The 19,515-nt window shown below is 42.1% G+C and overlaps 1 protein-coding gene and 1 long non-coding RNA gene across 2 annotated transcripts in view; one reads left to right on the top strand and one right to left on the bottom strand.

The window, feature by feature from the left end:
• The window catches only part of LOC127453773 (neural-cadherin-like), a 218,122-nt gene that overhangs the window by 160,188 nt on the left and 38,419 nt on the right, over positions 1-19,515 (bottom strand). The gene's annotated exons all lie outside the window — the stretch shown is intronic.
• On the top strand, positions 6,144-13,097 carry LOC127453778 (uncharacterized). The gene is made up of 3 exons (XR_007899455.1): positions 6,144-6,296; positions 10,777-10,845; positions 12,017-13,097. It is a non-coding gene; the product is annotated as an uncharacterized LOC127453778 (long non-coding RNA).

Here is a 19,515-nt window from a genome sequence, read left to right as displayed (position 1 = left end):
TTTAACGGCAAGGCAAGACAGAGTCATAGAATGTTCTTGGCAACTAGCGAAAATGGTGTCCAGCAAACCAGGTCTTGTCTTCAAAAATAACTCGTCTAGATTGGTTCACTGAGTCCTTCAAGTCCGTTCGTGATGGGATGTGTTAAAGTAGATTCATATCACTCAGCATCACTGAGAATAGAGTTCATTCACACATACTCAGGCTGCCTCTAAAGTGCTTTTCTGTACAAGCAGGCAAGTGACCCTGTCAACCCTTGACTTGGGTGCTGATATGGGGCCTTATTTGAAGAAGTGTACATCCTATCTCTCCTTTTTCATTATCCTACCTGTTTTGAGCTCAAGTCGAGTGTGGTACAGCACATAAAAAAACAACAAGTGTGAGAAAAGCAGGATGGAATGAGAGTGGCTGGCAACTCGGTGTAATTTAATGAAGTCGAGAGAGAATGTTTACTCCACTCGCTCGGAATGTCCTTTCAATGCTCTTTATAATTACAGATGAAATAAGCTGCCTCAAATAAGGAATTTCTTTTACTTTAGGGATATTTTGCTATGCATTAAAAAAAAAGCATTCCACTGTATTATCTTGAAAAATGAAGAATGAAGAGAAAAAGATAATTGAGAGGGGGCCCCATCCCCCTCTCAATTCGAGTGACAAGAGGTGAAGGAAATGAAAAAAGAGTGATTGAATGGAAAAGTGATTGAATGGAAAACAAGGGTCGAGAGAGACAGACTTCTTCATGTTCCTTTATGCCGCACAAGGTCAACCAACACATGCATGTTTGCATCAACAATATAATGAAGAGATGATCCACACTCCGATAGTAAACTGTTAATGTTTTTATTCCATGACTTTTAAAGGGTAAATCGGCACATAGGCCTTCCTCAATGTGTAAAAAATTAATATGTAGACATTGGTGTGTGTGTTTGTGAATATGAATTATGTGGGCATGTAGAGTGACTGTAATGCAATCAGCATAGCCAGCAATGAGAGGGACTTTGTATTTGGGCACAGCACCATGCACACATACTCAGGCAGAGGACTGTAGCCAATGCCTCCTTACCTCTTTTAGACAGGACTATACCTTATAATCATGGGAATCTACCACACATATCCCAAAACATAAGAAATATGCAAACAACATTCTCTTTTAGTGGGTTGCTCATATTTGTCGAGAGAAATAAAATTTATCCTACCTCTTTGCTGAAAACACCAGCTTAGGCTAACATGAATTTCTTTGCTAGTCCAGGTTGGTTTGTGCTGTCAGTTTTATCTGTGAAGTGTTTTTCACAGTACAGAATATTAACTTTGATTCAACACCTAGTGAGCTTTCTACCTAGACAGAAGTTTAAGGCATCATCGGCATGCTTTTATTAACATTTAGCAGACACTTTTATGCAAAGTGACTTTGTATTATATAGTACATTCAAGATATGCATTTTATCAGTCTCTGCATTCTGGGAATCAAACCTGTGACCGTTTCCAAGTGTCATGCTCTACCAGTTGAGCTAGAGGAAAACTTTTGACACGAATGCTGTTCCAAAAGGTAGGTTGCAAAATTTTGTTACATGTATCCTTCACAAATAGCATGTGGTGAACACGATCCCAGAATGTATTGCGCTGAAGAAAAAAAACAAATGAATCGAAGATGGTGGACAAATTATTCATTATTCAAAATGAAAAAAGTGTCAATAAAAACAGTTAAATCTAATTAAAAATTGACGTATTTTTCCAATATGTGTGTGTGCTTTGCAGTCACGTTGTTAGCTTAGCAACATGCTAACGGCAAAATCTTGTAATTTCAGCTGGGCTGCTTATTCAAAAAAGCAAACTCTAAAACTCTGCATTTAAGTGGAGCTGCATCACTCAGTGTTCAATACAAAACTCATTGGAAACTAGAAAGGAGACAAAGTTTGCAATAAGGCCTATGATGCCACTCTAAATGGAAGCATTAGGATATACAGTGAGATGATGAAGCCTCCCAGGTCTGATGCTGTTTGTGTCGACTGGCACGGTGAAGAGCAGATGAGAGATGGAAACTGTCAAAGGCTGACACAGGCAGTGTGTTGTTCGGCAGGTTTGGGGAGGGGGGCTGCTCCAGGGTTTACGCTCTTTCTGCTGTGACAGGATTTTTGTCTGGAGAAAGTTTTTGATCTGGCAACTCTTTGGACGCTACACAAGCACCGGCTGATGAGACATCCTGTGAAATGGAGATGTGCGAATGTGTGCCCCTCACGCTGTTGTTGCTGGGCTTGAAAGTGCACTCTGTCAGAACAATGGAAACATGTATACAAGCCTCTATAGCAGGAGCTTTGTGCCAGTGAGAAAAAAATGATCAAATATGTATAATGCACTGTATGTGGCACAGGCCATGTGGCTTAAAACCTGAAGTAAAACCAGTCAACTAAATTAATCATGCTTTGCAATGATTGCTTTAGTGGACAACTGTTCACAATGAGTAGGAAAGAACAGGAGTAGAACTTGATCCATGTTTTCCATTCATAAGGTGGTATGGCTTAGTTGTTAAAAATCTGGGCTGATAAACCAAAGGTTATAGGTTCAAATCCCAGATATGATAAACTACCACTGTTGTGCACTTGAGCAAGACACTTAACTGCAGTTTGCTTTAGTTTTATTGTCCGTCTGCACTGTTTTTTAATTGAAACATGCCCTAGACAGATGTCTTTAACCATTGCGCAAGTCTTGCTGTTTTTTCAGCATCTCACGCTTAAGCGCCACATTTTAAAATGCAGTCAAAAGTTAAACAAACTTTAACTTTTTAAAATATGTCTTAAGACATCTGCATTCTGTTCAGTTCATTGTGCTGCATGTAGCTTTTTTTTTTTTAAACAAGCGTTCTGTCAGAGCTAACTCTAACTAACTTTAGTTAAGAAATAATTTGCTGAATAAATAGTAATAACCATTACTGCTCTACTTGGAAGCACAGTATTATCAATTCACACTAGAGATTTTTGCGAGCTGGTCTCTTAGAATCATGTTACTATACCTGCAAAATTATTTTTATATAGCTTGTTGTAGGTTTTACTGCAGATTCCTGGTGAAATAAACGCTAGAGGCGATACAACAACAATTATGTTTATTCACTTTCTCACAAATCACGGCAGATTATCAGTTCATAAACACTTACTTTTCGCCCTGTTCCTCACACAATGCTATCTTATGACATCAAAACACTTTTACTATAGTGCATGACTTCTAAGGCGAAACATTTCAACATTTGCATAACACAACTAACTGGATTTACAAGCTTGTTTGAGCGTATTGCACTTGCGATGCAAACAAACCAGAGTACAAGTTCTGGAGAGCATATGTGCCGTCATGTGACCCGAGGGTGTCATAGAAGAACCACAAAATGACGTGTTTGCTTCAGCAATCATATATATATATATATATATATATATATATATATTTTTTAATCTTACATTTGCTTTTAAGACAATATAGGTTAGGTTTAGGTTTAGGGATTAGGGTAGAGAGGGTCGATTGTGTTGATGTAAAACTCGATACAGCATTAACCTTAAAAACCACATCTATTTTTCATCAAACATTTTCTTTTTATGACACTAGCAGTTGTTTAGGTTCAAGGTTTAAGGTAAGGAGGTTGATTTTGTTGATTTAAATCTCGATACAGCATTACCTTGTCTGCTTTAACTCACTTTTAACTCCACAAAATGAAGATTTCACCTCTGAACTGCCGCGTTTTGTGTTATGAACCACATTATAAAATTTTGCAAAAATATTGGCACAGTCGCGTATTTTTCATCAGATTAGGAAAGCCATCTTTCAACCAAGGCACCACACTAAGTTTTGAAAAGAGGTTTCTGGGGTTCAGTTTAGTTCAGTTCAGTTTCAGTTCATGAACTGCAGTATGGTTTGCCGCTAATGTAAATGGAATTCAGAAGTGAACTGCAATGCTGTATTATGTATATTTTGTGGACATAAACAGCTTCTGGTGGTACTCATGTTGATGATGAATGCATTTTGCATTCATACTGTGGTTTGGAATTGCATAGAGTGTGAAATTGGCAGGGGGAAGTTGGCTGAACATACTAAGTGTGAAAGTGACATTACAAAAACAGGTCACAATTAAAACTGACAGCACAGTTGTGAAATAGATAAACAGCAGTCTGGAGGGTTTAACAAGGTAAGTGAAGTGGGCATTTGGTAGAGGACTCCCTGGTCTGTCAGGCTCTGGACAAACTCCACACAGCCCAGATAAAGGCAGCTGGATGCCTGGGCTGAGACCCAGAGATCTCTCCCCAGCCTCATCCTCTTCCCAACACAGCACTAGAGAGACCAGATGGACTCCAGTGAGAGAAATCAGCCCTTCATCTGCCTTGGACGCAACTAGAAAAAACTCTGTCATAAACAGCGCCCCGTCGGAGAACCGCCCATCACAGAATCCATCAGTTCATCCAAACTCTGGCTCAATTTCACTAGGACACTGAGGACATGCATTTTCTATAAAGTTCCACATAAAATGTTATGCATTTATTCTGTGTGACATATTTACCACATTTTATGAGGCAGACAAAGTAGGGAGAGTGATAACTTGAGTATGAGTCACTCTGGAATCAGTATGAGTATTTAAAGTATGAGCAGAAAAAAAAAAAAACAGCTAAAGACATGAACATCATGAGATTGTGAGTACATTCAATTCTGAAGATGCATTTCACAAATCAAACCACTATAAAGCAACAGTAACTTTTTTGACATTCCTTTAACACACACACACACACAAATGCAGGTGTAGTGCCAAAAAAAAGCAAACAAACTCTATCCTGTGCTGAGGGACACTGGGACTTTGAGTCTTTGGGAAATAAACAGAGAAATCTAAAACATGAGTGGAGTCCACACCACAAAATGAGACCCTACACGAAGCACCATAGGCAGCTCACTTACACCCCACGACACCATCCCACACCTTCCGAAACACACACTTCCTGTTAAGCCTTCTGAGACAGACAGCTGTGAAATGCACTTATTTCAGTCTAAATGTCAGTTTAATGAGCACATAAGCACTTATATTTTATCCCTCTCACACAGAAATGGCACTATTTTCAGTGACTTAATGTGTACTGCTTCAAAACTGTTTATTCAAGTTTAAAGGAATAGTTCACAGAAATATAAAAATTCAGACATTATTTGTCGCTCAAGCAAGGGCCTAGATTCCGGGGGGAATCAAAACAAGCAAGCAAATTATTTATACCACGATCAATGGAAACATGTAAATGCTTCACGCTGCAACCCCCTCAATGTTCAAGCCAGATCTACACCCTTGCGCTCAAGAACCGTTTGACTTTTCTTTGAAGGAATCGACTCAAATGAGTAATTTATTCATAAATTGGGCATCACTAGTTCTGATTCTAAACAGGTAACAGAAATACAGAACACATGACATGATTGCTAAAATATTGTCAGGAAAAATGTTTCTTCATACAATCTTCATACAGAGTATAATCTTCTGACTGTTACAAACATTTTCTGGGGGTGCTACGGGGGTGCTATGGGCTTTCTTGGGGAGGCTGAAGCACACGTTAGCCCCTCCCTAGTACCGCCTCTGTACAACCCATCTTCAAATGGCTAAAATAATAATATTTGTAGTTAAAATAAGTACAAATGAGACCTTCGGTGGAGGGCAATATTTTTATTGAATAGTGACTTAATAGTGACTGTTCCTAACATAAAGCTACTGTATGGTTTCAAAAGACTGCATGAGTCATATAGACTACTTTGGTGCTTTTATGGTGCTTTTTTCCTCATTTTGATGCTTAATAGCCCCTGGTCACTGTCTGCTTCGCTGGTCAGAAAAGAGCAGCATAAAATTTGTTCAAAACGTCTTCTTTGTGCTTCACAGAAGAAGAAAATCTGTATGGGTTTGAAACAACATGAGTAAGTGATGACAGAATTTTCATTTTTGGGTGAACTATTCTTTTAATGACCTAACAGATCTTTTGTTAACTATAACATTTCCACACTTCAGCACCCATCTGCCCTCAGAGGAGATCGAGTTATTATCAAAGCAATCTGGGGATAAAAGAGTTTGGACATGGGGGGCGTTACCTTCCCCAGTTTAAAAGTTCAACTGTGTAAAATTTAGTCCTGGGAACTTCCATCTCATGCTACAGTGAGCACAGTTGCAAAGTTCCTAAGCAACTTAATCCTGTGTCAGCGAACAGGGGGGTTTCAAAGATCAGCCAAGGTTGAGAAGACATGTCACACGTCAGTCAACCCAAATTTATGACTAAGAACAGAATGAGGGACAGCGCAAACCAGGGTAAGAAAATAAACAAGGCGAGGGGCAAAAATGACACATAAACTAACAAGAGATGCAACAATATGATATTTTTTGTCCAATACGATACTTATTTTAACAAAAAAGTGTAGGCCAATACCGATATTTTGCCACTCGCCTTATTTTGTCGAGATCAATGTTTTAAATGTTCTAAGAGGTACAAAAGCTATTTTATTATTCTAACAATAACTAAGTTCTATTGAACATGAATTGGATCTGTTGAACACATGACAGTCTAGTTAAAAAGATTAAAAAAGTAAAAAGTATATATACTGCATATATGATAACATGATGATTGTTGTGTGTGTGGGGGTGGGGGGGGGGGGGGGTGTTATTTTGCACTTTTCAAACATTTTTGCAGTGCTGTTTTTGCAGTTCTAAACATTAGAACTCACATTTTACATATCATGGTAGAACATTGCAAAATAAATTTATGCATTTGACATGCTTTGCTTTTTCTGATTTTATTTTGGTAGGTATTTCTTTATATTACACTTTCATATCAGCCTTTTCATGATTATGAACGATATGCTGATGGTTTTCATTTGGTAAACAATTGGCTTATATTTAATTTCAGGGCTGATACAACTGCCCAAAGCTCAAACCTCTTAATTTTTTAAACACTTGATACTGTATATCGTATATTTCAGCATTTTCTATTCTAGCCCAGTCTATTTATGAGCACCTGTGGCTGTCAGGTATCCATTTTAGAGGTGAGTGTGTTGAATGTGTAATATAAAAAAAAGAATTATACCAGCTCTGAAAACAATGAATGTGAAGAAATCACTCCCAACAACTATAGAACTTACAAAAAAAGTGATTACATTCAAATTTACTGTGATGGTAGACAGTAGAGAAGGTGGTGTGTTTATTGTGTTTTATATGTATTCCATTTTTCTCATTTTAATTTTCTTCTAATTTGTTTTGATATACACAGAATTTTCTACTAATTTGCTTTGATATGTACAGAACTTTGGGTCAACCTCTGTTGTTTTTAAATGTGCTATATAAATAAATATTGACTTCACATCTTGTGTATTTGTAAATTAGATTTTATAGTTAACAGCCATAATTGTTCTGATTATATCACAATTCCAGTGGGCAAATTAATAAAACATTTTTTTCATTTATTTATCACATTTGAAGTTATGAGAAAAATGGAGGATGAAAATAAATTTATTTTGACTGCTTGGCTCTCTCTCATGTTCACTCGCTGTCTTTTTGCCACCCAGCTTGCTCAACCTGCCACCAATTTCTATAGTCCTTAACTAAGTGAGGCATTTGCTAACTGTATAAGATGACACAGTCTTTTATGTGGGCCCTCAGAGGCCAGGTGGTATCTGTGGATTCGCCAACTAGCATCTCTCTGTGTGTCTCTGTCATGGCTCCCCCAGTATGAAACACACCAGGAAAAAACATCAAAGGAGCCCCTCACACTCACTTGGAGCAAAACTTCAAAGGTTGGACTTGTTACTCACTGCAAATATGTGTGTTCAGCTAAAGCTCACCCAAGATAACAGCCCCAAAGACACTGGCAATTTCATACCCGATTCAGGCACCACTGCAACCAGAGAACTGACTACTGAATAGTAATTAAAAGTGAGTGTTGGGGACAAGGAAGGAGATCATTTAAAACCTACAGACTTCTTAGAGTTGCATATTGCACCTGCAGAACTTCTTTGAGTTACTACTAAATGCTCCTGGAGAACTTTTTATTTACAGAATTCCTTGGTTCTATGTGTGCCAAAGGCACTGTTCACACCTTGTATTAACATCAGTCTCGGATGATCCGAGCAGGACTGTAACCACCATAGACACTGAATGAGAGACACTTTGCCCCCAGTTTTCAGAATAGTCAATTCTTAAACTTCATAATCATGAATATTTGGTTGGATTATTAAATACAATCACAAGTGGTCACAAGAGACGCATTTGAGATGCATGTTTATTTCAGGTGTAAATGACAATCTGTCTCGGCTGACCACTTGTCATTGGATCCCCCAATACGAATATTAATACCAGATGTAAACATGCAAAATCTGCATCCATTTGAAGAAAGTATATTTTGAGAAAAAAACACAAGTCGTGTGTCGACTTTTCTCTTTATGATGTCCTAGCAACATAGAATTGTGAAGATGTATTTTGAGGAGAGAATAAGTGAAGCAGATATTTCTGTCTCCACCATGCAAGCATTCCTTTCCTCTCCATGATCCCAGAAAAAACAACATAGACATGCAATGCACAACACAATTTACACATCCACATCAGTGCACACAGCAGGGGCAAACACAGGCACACGCTGCTTAAAATCGGCAGTGTTTTTAACCCCTCAGGTGTTTGTGTGTTTTTGTGGAGTGTGTCATGAGTGGGAGAAGTCTGGGGTAGAACACACATACACATGATTACACAGATGTGCATCATGTCACATACAAACAACACATTTACACAGTGTGTGTGTTTAATGGGGGAGGGGTTCTTTAAGCAGAGAACTGTCGCACCTTACTGTGGTGGGTTTACAGTCTACCACCTCATTACTAGAAAACAAACCTTAAATACAGTCAGTCTCAGCACAACACACTGCACTCCACGACTGACACCCAATTCCCATACACTGCATGTCATTTTTAGCTCCTCTGTCACCTTTTTAAAATACTCAAATTTCTTTCTCAAACCAGTCACACAAATGGCAGAGGTGTGAGAGAACAGAGGTGAGATCTCCCCAGACTCTCCCTTTCTTTGCTTCATTAAACCGACAATGATAATTTTCCTACTTTTTCTGACAATACAGATGGTAACCATATCGCCACAATTGATTGGTGTTTGCCCATGCAAAAATTGCAACCACTGGCGTAGATTTAGGCAGGTTGTTTACTTTCAGTAAATTTGAAATGTCCTGACCAACATTTGGGCAATTTTACCAAATAGAAAATACATTAACTTTACACTATGTATTTATTTTAATTTTAATGACTATCAAAGTTTCGTTGTGAAAAATTGTCCTGCCTCTTCTAAAGCTGCACATAACAGGCATAACTTTTGTCAGCACTGCCAATCACAGTCATTTGTGATTATTGCATAAAGATTTTTTAAAACCATTTTCTGGAGATTACACGGGCAGATTTCCATTTGTGTAATGGAGGATTCTGCTTCAGCCAGTAAATGCCTTTTTTTTTTGTCTTTTTTTTTTCTCCCCTTTTCTCTCCAATTTGGAATGCCCAATTCCCAATGTGCTCTAAGTCCTCATGGTGGTGTAGTGACTCGCCTCAATCTGGGTGGCAGAGGAAGAATCTCAGTGGCCTCCACGTCTGAGACTGTCAATCCACGCATCTTATCACGTGGCTTGTTGAGCGTGCCACCACGGAGACGTAGCGCATGTGGAGGCTTCACGATATTCTCTGCGGCATCCACGCATGACTCACCACGCGCCCCACCCAGAGTGAGAACCACACATTATAGTGGCCACCAGAAGTTTACCCCATGTGACTCTAGCCTCCCTAGCAACCGGGCCAATTTGGTTGCTTAGGAGACCTGGCTGGAGTCACTCAGCACGCCTTGGATTTGAACTCTCGACTCCAGGGGTGGTAATCAGCGTCAATACTCGCTGATCTACCAAGGCCCCAAATGCCCTCTTAAGGAAAACATCTTTGAATATGAATGACTGTCAGGTAAGGGTGTGGATTGGAGGTGTAGGATTTTAAGATGCCAGTGTAACTGCACAGACAACTGATTGCCATCCCAAATTAAGAATATTAGTGGTGGTCATTTGGGCTGCACGATATATTGAATTTCGTGATATATCGCAAATGAACTTGCGGTATCATTTAAATACATTCTTTCAAGTTTATAAAGATGCAGAGAGAAGAAAATACTAGGCAAGTTTCTGGTGTGTGACGACATGCACTTACTGAGGACTTTATTAAGAACACCTGTACACCTACTTATTCATGTATATAACCAATATGAGAAAAGAGTATGTGGGAGCTGGAAAGCAGAAAGTGTGGAAAATGTGTTATCAATGCACCATTTTCTCCATAATTAGTTTATCTTAGTCACTTGTTAATTTAGCCTACCATTTGTTTAGATTTCCATTTATTTATTGCTGGATAATACATTTTACAGAATGTCACTTCATGTCCCTTGGATATCATTGTTTTCTCGATGTATATCAATATGTATGTAATGTCTATTCAGGGTTGGGAGGGTTACCTATTAATGTAATCCGTTACATATTACTGATTACTTCACAATAAATTTAATCTGTAATATAATCCAAATACAGAAATATGAAAGTAATGTAATCACATTACTTTTCATTACTTTTGGATTACCACAAGGGCAAATATGTAAATAAAGTCAAGATAAAATCAATATGATCTCTAAAACTTGAAATTATGCCTTGAATGCAAAGAGAACATGTTTGAGTAATATTATGAGCACTGATGTAGCTGTTATTATATCTAAGGAAAAGAAACATGGACACTGGACCCTACCAAGAAAACAGAAAATGAGCTGTTAATGTAGAAAATCTCAGGTGAGTTCTCTGTCTGCTACAGAAAAAGAACATTTCTCATAAAGCAATTCAGTAGTTTGTATGTTAATGTAATCTTGTGTTGAAGCAGTAAACGTATTTGGCTTGCTGTCCCTATACTGGAGTCCTGATTACCCCCCCCCCGCACTTTACTTATTTAGATAATGGATCTAGAGAATAGGTGGCGATGGGGTGGAGGTGGGATGTCAGGAGAGTTGTCACAGGAAGCAGTTAAGCAGCGGCTTATATACTCCTGCTCGTGGGCTGTGATTTGTCAGATTAAAATTAACATGCTCCTCCCAAACCTCTGTTAATTAACTCCATATATAATCAGAACAGATGCACTGAATTATGTCTTGGTTAATATTAAACTAAATTTGACAGGATATACCTCAGATTCAAAAACATTGCAGTTAATGTGTATAGGCAATTGTAATTTGCACTATTTATTAACCCTTGTTTGTCAATAAAAAAAAGTTACTCAGAGGTCCTTAGAGGACAAAAGTGTCCACATCAAAAAACTGCCATAACAATATTATATATTGAGTTAATTTTTTTAGCCAACATCATTCCTGATCATAACTACCGATTATTCATTCATTTTCAGGATTTTAACACTTTAAATGCCAGTTTGTTTACATAATTCCACTGTTGTTTTTTACACACACACACACACACACACACACACAAATTTCTCAATACATACATACAAAACACACTCTGACATCCATACTAACACACCCACACAATTTTAGCTGCATCATTTATTCAATTGGCCTGCAGTGCTCTATAATACAGCAAACAGAAAATAGGAAAAAAGAATGAAATTGCTCCATAGGCTAAACATGGGGAAAATGGCGCCATCTGGTGGAAAATATTAAACATTTAAATTTTGAAGCCAGGGCACCAGAATGAAATCATAATATCATAGAATTATTGATTTTATGCTTTAATGGCACTGGGATCAAATATTGCAGTTTTAATGGGTTTCAATGGGGACATTTTTGTCCTGAAGGTCCTGAGTGTAACTGTTTTGTGTCCCCCAAGGGGGAATCCCTTGGACACTTTATTACCCCTTTTGTACATTTTTATGTTTATTATTGTTTCCAATAAATGCCTCTCCGAGGCTTGACGCCACACCCACTGTGTCTGTCTCTTGCTCACCCTGCCACAGTGGTGGAGAATGCGGGCACTTTTGTGGGCAAAGACGGCACAGTTGGGCGCCAACAGTTACGTCACTCTTCCTCTCATTTGCCGGTTCGATGGAAAGCCTGGAGTGGGACGGAGAGAACACGAGGACGGCCTCCCAGCTGCAGCAAAGGGTAAGTGGCACTTAATAAGCATTTACCCTGTAGCTGGCTGAGGCTGTCATATTAATTCGTGTTTTTTCTCTGTTCCCACCTGGGCACGAGTGAGAGGAGGAGTTGGCCCAGAGAGGTATCCCTCTTATGTCCACTCTGACCGTAGGGCCTGGTTGAGGAAGTAGCATTCCCGTGTGGACGGCTAAAGAGTGTGCACCTCCGGCTTTGGATTCCATGATTGGATGTGAGCGTGGTGCTGATGGGGTGACGCTTGGGGGTAGGGGGGATATGTGGCGGAATGATCGTCATCGTCGCCCCACCTCTTAGGGCCACCCTTCAGCCAGGCTCATGACGGGAGTTGGGCGGGAGAGCGAGAAGAGGTGCATAATTATTAAGCCTCGTTTGGTCAGCGGTGAATGAAGCACATCTGATGGGGATAATGCTTCATCACCGCTGTCTTTAAAACACAGTGCGCACCTCTTCTCGGGGAGCCGGCTTCAAATCTCCACGTGCACACACTGGCATCCTCGCATGCCCAGGACCAGAGCTGGGAGGGTTCAGAGATGGTGTGCTGCCGGACCCGTTCCTCGGACCCCCAGATGCGTTAATGAGTTGATGGGGGTGAACAGCTCACGTTGCCGCCGATGGGCTAGATGCCGGGCCGCCTTCCCCTCACGCTTGCCGCGGGCCTGGGAAGACAGACCGCCAGTGACGCCACCACCCCTCGCGCCGTAGACTTTGGAGGGGAGCGTGAGCGGCCGACTGACCCAGCCCATGCCTGGGCTATCCTACGGACACTACCCCGCCCTTTCATGGAGCCCCGTTCACCGCGAGGATGCCAGATTGCCCCTTTTATTATGAACACTATTCCCCCTTGGACACTTTATTACCCCTTTTGTACATTTTTATGTTTATTATTGTTTCCAATAAATGCCTCTCCGAGGCTTGACGCCACACCCACTGTGTCTGTCTCTTGCTCACCCTGCCACATGTAGGAACTGAGGTTAAAATATCAAAATTCCCCCCAAAATACACACCTCTGGCAAAATTTATGCCATTGGCATTAACAGTCAAAATGATCGAAAAAACAAAAACGAGAAAGATCAAAATGTCCCAAAGATCGCACAAGGTTTAACTTCAGACTGTATTCAATAGGTAGATCACACGTTATCATAATCACCATCGTTATTATTGTCATAATTAAATGCTGGAGAGAGTCTTTCCTCTGCTTGCTAATGATACAAAGTCAAACATCACCAGCTAACAGTTTATGGCTGATTTCTATGTTTATGCTTATGTTTAAGGAGGATTTTAAAGGGGGAAAAATATTTGATTCCAAAAAGAAAACAAAATCTAGTTTTAAATAATAGATCAAAACAGATTTAAACTTTTAGTGTGTCTTTTCGATTACTTATTCCTAATTACTATAAGAGTTGAACATGTTACATTTACCAGAACGTCTCCCTCATCCAGACATTTGACCTGTTCTCAACAATAATTTATCAATATCAGATAAATACTTCATAAGAACTTAAAACACATTTTCAATTAATTTGGTATTTATGAGTACAATTTGGATTTGTTAATAATGATCAAGGATGCAAAATCATGAGAGGTGAAAAAGAAGAGAAAGTCATAGCAGGTTTTCCAGGGGTATTTTTTTCAGTTGATTTTTGTATTGTTGTTGTATTCTAAACTTATTTTTTCTTAAAATGGTTAAGGTTTAAATATCGTTTACCTGGGGGAGGGATAATTTTTCAGCTCAATACAGAACGGAACATCATACAGTATGTCCTGGCTAATATAGTACAGTTCGTAAATGCAACCATTTCTATGGCGTACCAGCAATGATGTGCGAATCGTGTCAGTATTATCAGCTGTTCCCGCCATTGATGAGGGCCATGAATTTCTTTGAGCACTAAGGCTAACTCATTTTAACACATTTTAATATTAACTAATTTTAGCTAACCTAGCTAATGTGATTTCTGTGTGGCTCTTATTACCTTCAAATTCTCAGGTCCTTGGAGAATGAGAGCAGTTTCACAGCTGGAAGGCATAAATTCCACTGACTTTAATGTTGTTTCACTTTTCTCTTTTAAATAGAGCATAATGTTGAAATTTCCAAGAAAATAATGCATGTTCTTCCACGGCCATAGCGATGAAGCAGCTGTTTGCCTCGAGAGCAGAGTACTGATGTGAGACGGGTATCATTTGCGCATGCAACAGTAGGAGGCGCTCCTGACGCAAGTGAGTCATGAGAGAGAACCTGAAGAGAACATCATGGTTACTTGTGTAACCTCCGTTCCCTGATGGAGTGAACAAGATGTTGAGTCGATGAAGTGACACTAGGGGTCACTCTTGGGAGCCCGAGACACCTCTGGTCTTTGATAAAAGGCCAATGAAAATTGGCGAGTGGTATTTGCATGCCACTCCCCCGGACATACGGGTATAAAAGGAGCTGGCGTACAACCACTCATTCAGGTTTTATGCTGAAGAGCCGAGACAAGGTCCGGCCATTTCAGCGGGTAGTTCAGCATTGTGGCAGGAGGGACACAACGTCTCGTTCCCTCCATCAGGGAATGGAGGTTACACAAGTAACCATGACGATCCCTATTGGTCACTCACTCTACGTTTTGTTGATGTAGTGACACTAGGGGTCCCTATACAAAACGCCACAACTGGCTGAACTGTGTTAGGTGAACTGACGGTGTGTGACGGGCAGACAACTGTGTGCCTCGTAGACAGCGCACCAGGCTGACACGTAACCTCCCCCAACATAGTTATGAGTGTCGAACAGCCCTTTGGGGACAAGTTGACTACCCAAAAGATAGAGACAGGCTAGCCCAGTCGTGGCCTCTTTTCCCTTTCTTTTTTTCACTCCCTGAAAAAAAGGGGGAATATCCGACTGGGCCGACTAGGTCTAGTCGGGGGGTGTCCCTCCCAAGGGGAGGACACCGTGGAGACCACACCTTGCCCAGAGAAAGGGGGGATATTTAAGTGGAAAATACGTCACATGGTCTTGCCAAACAATGTCGGATGTCATGTGGAGAAGTCTCATGGTAGGTCCTACCCAACGAGGGAGGAGTTACTACAAAAATGGAGACTGTGGCAGAGGGGCCTCTGCCCAAGGAAGACGCAGTTTGCCAACAGGGAAACGAATTAGCGGAAAATATACATCGCATGGGGTTGCCTACAGAGAACTGCCACATGTGGAGCACCTACCCCAGAACAGGGCTTTTAGTTAGCACGTGTACTGGGCTGGCAGCGAGTCTCTCTGAAAACTTGACTGCCACAGGGCTCAGAGGAAGTCATCCAGGGAACATAGTTTGTGAACACTACTGGGAGTTAATGGCACACGTCTTCAGCTCAGAGAAGGTAAAATGTTCAAGCGATACACCCGGCCGGCTATCGTGGGCTTATCCGCTTGTATTGCGTGCCACAGCCGCCCTTCCAACCTCTCTTGCAGAAAGGAAAGCACCGATCCAACTGCGCATCTCTGGGGGTCTTCCCGTCAGGAAGAACACCACTTAGCGAACAAACGCCACTTAAAAGGCATACAGGCGACCTGTAGAGGGGGCCCTAGCCTGAGTGATCATGTCTACCACCGCTGGTGGTAGACCACTTAGGTCTTCCGCGTCCCATCCAGGGGCCAGACATGGAGATTCCAGAGGTCTGGTCGCGGGTGCCAGATGGTGCCCCATCCCTGAGAAAGAAGGTCCTTCCTCAGGTGAATTTGCCGAGGGGGGGGGGGCTGCAACCTGTGGAGACTGTCACATCGGGGGCGGATCTGTGCCACAGCTGGGCGTGCAGGGGCCAGGAGACCGCCGCTGGAGCGCCAATCCTGCAAGGGTAAAAAGGTGGACGGTGGTCGTGATGACGGCCGTGCACACTGGGTATGTGACCCAGGGAATGAGGAAACCGCTCTTTTGCTGAACTGTTGGGTACCTCAGCCAATTAGTCATATGGCGAAATCAAATGAAAAGGCAACAAAAGATTCTCCACCCGACCCCCCACTGGGGGATGGAGTGGTCTTCCTACCAGCTCCAAAGTAGTGGGTTTCGTCGACCCTGGGTCACCCGTCTCAGGGGCGCTTTGAAGCCTTTCATGGGTTCTTGGCGGCCGGCCGTGAGACAGGTGGCGTCTGCTTCCTGCGGTCCCGCAGGGGGACGCCCTTGGCGACGAGCAGGCGGGGTGCAGGATCTTGAGCCGCGCCAGGGCAGGATATGCCGGATAGCCTCCATCTGCTGCTTCACCGTCGAGAACTGCTGGGCAAAGTCCTCGATGGTGTCGCCAAATAGGCCAGCCTGGGAGATAGGGGCAGCAAGGAACCGTGTCTTGTCAGCCTCACCCATCTCGACCAGGTTGAGCCAAAGGTGGTGCTCCTGGACCACTAATGTGGACATCGCTCACCCGAGAGACCGCTCCATGACCTTTGTCACCCAGAGAGCGAGGTCGGTTGCCGAGCGCAGTTCCTGCATCAGATCTGGGGCGGAACTACCCTCGTGCAGTTCTTTTAGTGCCTTGGCTTGGTAGACCTGCAGGAGAGCCATGGCGTGAAGGGCAGAGGCGGCTTGTCCAGCAGCACTGTAGGCTTTGGCCGTCAGGGACGTCGTGAACCTACAGGGCTTGGGCGGGAGCTTTGGGCGTCTGCGCCAGGTGGCGGCACTCTGCGGGCATAGGTGCACCACCTTATCCACCGTGGGGAATCGCCGTATAGCCCCTGGCCGCCCCGCCATCGAGGGTAGCGAGGGCGGAGGAACTGAGAAATTGGGACCAGGCAGTAAATGGTGCCTCCCACGATTTTGTCAGCTCCTCGTGCACTTCCGGGAAGAAAGGCACTGGAGCAGGGCATGGCTGCTTTGAGTGACGCCGCGAGCCCAGGAACCAATCATTGAGCCGCGAGGGTTTGGGGGAGAACGGAGGGTTCCACTCTAGCCTGATGCTCGCGGCCGCCCGGGAAAGCATGTCCATCATTTCCGCATCAGCCTGTGACTGGGCAATCGTCCCCGAAGGGGGGAGCCCAGCTGAGGCTTCTGCGTCCGATGCTGCGCTCAAGAGCTCATCAGCTTCGCGGGCTCCAAACAAGAGGTTGAACTCGCCGTGAGACGAGCCGGCGGACTCATATGGAAGCCCGATCGGGGCAGACGAGCATGCTGGGGAATGGGAGGTCCTTTCTTACGAAAGCAAGCCGCGACCGCAACGTTGCCATGGTCATGTTCTCGCAGTGAGTACACGAACCATCCACGAATGCTGTCTCCGCGTGGGTCGCGCCCAGACACGAAAGACAGTGATCGTGACCATCTGAAGTTGAGAGGTAACGACCGCAACCAGGAATAACACACAAACGGAAAGGCATCTTTAAAAAGATGCGCCTTTAAAAAGACGATCCGTGTGTGCCGCTCTTTTAGAGAAATATACTCTTTTAGGAAAATATACTCTCTTTTTTCTGCCGAAGAGCCCAGGGGTGTTCTCTGCAGTGCACCAGTGCAGAGGAGGGAGAAGCCGCTGAAATGCGCCATCAGATCCAGCAGAGGTGAACGGTCAGCTCAGTAAACATCGACCGTTCGGCTCCGAAGAGAAAATCTGAATGAGTGGTTGCACGGCAGCTCCTTTTATACCCGTATGTCTGGGGGAGTGGCATGCAAATACCACTCGCCAATTTTCATTGGCCTTTTATCAAAGACCAGAGGTGTCTCAGGCTCCCAAGAGTGACCCCTTGTGTCACTACATCGACACAACGTCGAGTGAGTGACAGATAGGGAACGTGCATCTAAACCATCTCTCACTCTAAACAAACAGCTGTCTGTTTTACTTAATGTCAAGAACATTTGCTATTTCTTTTGTCAGAAATTAAATCTTGTAATCCTTACATTAACCCAACATTTTTTAAATGTACCTGTAATTTGATTACGATGGTTTTTATGTAACTGTAATGGATTACTGTTACCTAATTTTTATAACCTGATTACCTAACGCTGTTACAAGTAATCTGTTACTCCACAGGCCTGTGTATATTTTACACATTAATCTGAGGTTTATCACATCGCATATTGCTGTTGCATAATCCAAGTTTTTACATATCACATATTTCCTCCATATCGTGCAGCTCTAGTGGTACGTTCTAAACCGTTTTGTTTTTCAGAAATAAAAAAACAGGATAATATTTAATATGGTGGGGCAATGAAACAAGAAATAAGACTTATGTGAGTATATTATGTTAATTTGCCTAATATATATATATTATCAGACTGAATATCATCCTCTTTGCAATATGTCCCTACCAACTTTCAAACCAAACCTATGCCCTTGCTCGCAACCATGATTCTAGGGTTCTATTCTTTGGGTGGTTGTCAGGGCATTGCTCACACGAAGTGAGTCAGTGAATGAGAGGAAAGGTACAAGACTTAAAGACGAACAGGAGAAACATGGAAAAATGTATATTATATTATAAAACGGGCCATAATTAAACCATTATACATGTAAAACATACAATATGCTGACACCTTTTACCACATAATAATTATATATTAATGTGCCAATGATCTTTGATTACATTTGTTGGCAGCCATTAACAGCCTACAAGCTAATGATCTGTATTACTTGGCGGAAGAATTGTTTGAGATTATAATGAATAATAGGCTAACTGTGATTATTTATTGAGCACTGTTGTCTTTTATTATTTTGCTGCTTTATTAAAGCATTATGGTACTTAAGGTCATGCACTGTGGTATGCATTGAGGCTAACAATGTAAAATCACTGTAATGCATAGCCTCTCATGGCCTATTGTTTTATTTTACCACTGCTAAGTTTGTGTGGAAAAAAAAGGAACTGTGAGATTGAAAGAGCAACAGATATGGAAATGACCCCACAGCTCTTAAAGAGACATGTGTTTCAGATTTCCCCTACAGGAAGGCTGACCCAATGAATCTCTGACACCCACTGCTCTCCATCCCCCCAGACGCTTGGAGCAAGAGGTCATTGACGGGTAGCCTCCAAACAGACAGTGGGCATGTGGAGAGTGTCCAGCCAGTGTTTCCAGATTCTGCACCCATGGCTGAGGACTTTACAGCCATTTGGGCCACAACTCTTCAATACCTCCAGCACAAAAGTAGGGCTGATGCTTCTAACAGGCTTGCAAAGTACAGACAAAAAAAAAAAAAAAAAAAAAGAAGCAGACCAACTTCCGTGAGTCTAACAATTGAAGAGTTAGTTCACCCAAAAATGAAAACTCTTATTTCTTTCTTCCATGTAACAAAAAAGGAGACAATAGGCTGAATGTTAGGGATGGACAGCCACACTCCAGTGGCATGAACTTTTGAAATGAGGAGGCAGATTGGCATCTCAGGGTTCAGGTTTATTTATTTATTTAAC

This window comes from Myxocyprinus asiaticus, chromosome 16 (genome assembly GCF_019703515.2).
Source record: "Myxocyprinus asiaticus isolate MX2 ecotype Aquarium Trade chromosome 16, UBuf_Myxa_2, whole genome shotgun sequence".
NCBI lineage: Eukaryota > Metazoa > Chordata > Actinopteri > Cypriniformes > Catostomidae > Myxocyprinus > Myxocyprinus asiaticus.
This window is presented reverse-complemented; position numbering and strand designations above follow the sequence as displayed.